The following is a 1,534-nucleotide window of genomic DNA, read 5'->3' on the forward strand; positions in this document are numbered from 1 at the left end:
TTGTCAGTTGGAAGAGTTGGTGGTAGGATGCAATCCAGAGCTTCAAACAGCTTGGTTTCACTGGCATTGCGATCTTTATGGATGATTTTTCATCCCTTGAACCAAGGAATGTTATCACTTGGCTCCAGCATGTTGTCCCCATTTCAACCTGAAATTGGCACAAATGTTACCATGTCAGACTTGTAGCTAATTTTCTTAATGTAAGCACTGACTCCTTAATTTCCTCATTCCTCTTCTAGCTGTAGGGTGGGTCAGTGGAATTGTTTTTGTTAACACCAACAATTAGCTGCTTCACACCCAGTGTGTAAGCCAGAAGGGTACCTCATGGATCTGCCCTTTCTTGGAGAGACTAGCCTCAAGTTCACCAACAAAACAACAACAGTCAGGACAGCAAAGTCAGACTGAGAGGTGCCTGAAATCATATTTATGAGAAAGTGTCTGTGTCTTGTGGCATCAATGACAGTCACATAATACTTACTGGTCTCAAATTTCTGCAGGGAGATATCAGTGGTGATGCTACATTTGTTCTCGGCTTTCAGTGTATCTAAGACCTGGAAATACTTGAAGGAGCCCTTTTCCATCACAGCAGCTACCTCAAATTTTTAATGGTTCTTCCATTGATCATACCACATATGTACATCAGATGGCCAGTAGCGGTTTTACGCTAATCTATGCACCCACCGACAACGATGTTGATATGAGTCTTTCCCTTTCCCATTTTGGCTTTTATTAAGTGGTGGTCTTCACGATGCCTGTGTTCAGGCAGCAAATCCATTGTGAAAAAGCTCCCCAAGTTTCTTTTAAACTGGTAGTTAAAGTTAAAAGTGTGATTGATGTTCAATATTTTAAAAGAATGTGTTACAGATAGTATTGTCTGTTTCATATAGTATCATATCAAGTAGCACATCATGTTTTTGTGCCTATTTTTTTAACCATTTGAACACTGGAGATTCAATTGCCTGATCCACCTATCATAATATTCCACATCAACAGATTAGCAGCTGCTTATTATGACTTATCAGCATCTGTTAGCTGTGATTCCCACATAAGTTTGAACTTTACATCAGCATCTGTTTTGTTACCTTCAAATTCTTCCCATATAGGAAAGGCAGGATAAACACTTAATTTGTTTTATTCATAAATTTTAACAATGTTTTAATACATAATATATTATTATGATAGCACTCTACATATATAGTATAATACATCATGTAAAATTGCAGGAAAGTTGGATAAGAAGTCCCGAAAAATGTCATGGAGATAACATTTATTAGTTTATCATGTTTTTTTCTGAGAATTGAAGCCAAGTGAGTGAATGTGAGATCAAGAGTTGAGAGAGCAATATTAATAGAAGATAAACAAAAATATTTAGACTACATTTTTAGGGGAGAGTGTAGCTGAAGTCAAGAGGGTAAAGAAAATAGAAGCCATTTGACTTCAGAGCCAACAAGGAAACCAGCAAATATTCACTACTTACAAAGTTAAAGAAGAGGATATTTGCATCAGGAGGAGACTAACAATTAGCAGTTTCAAA

At 37.0% G+C, this 1,534-nt stretch overlaps 1 pseudogene; it reads right to left on the reverse strand.

Annotated features, from left to right (window-relative positions):
- Positions 1–718, reverse strand: part of LOC103582736 — a 2,217-nt pseudogene extending 1,499 nt beyond the window's left edge.
- Positions 719–1,534: the final 816 nt, after the last annotated feature.

This window comes from Galeopterus variegatus, unplaced genomic scaffold (genome assembly GCF_000696425.1).
Source record: "Galeopterus variegatus unplaced genomic scaffold, G_variegatus-3.0.2 Scaffold17635, whole genome shotgun sequence".
Classification (NCBI taxonomy): Eukaryota; Metazoa; Chordata; class Mammalia; order Dermoptera; family Cynocephalidae; genus Galeopterus; species Galeopterus variegatus.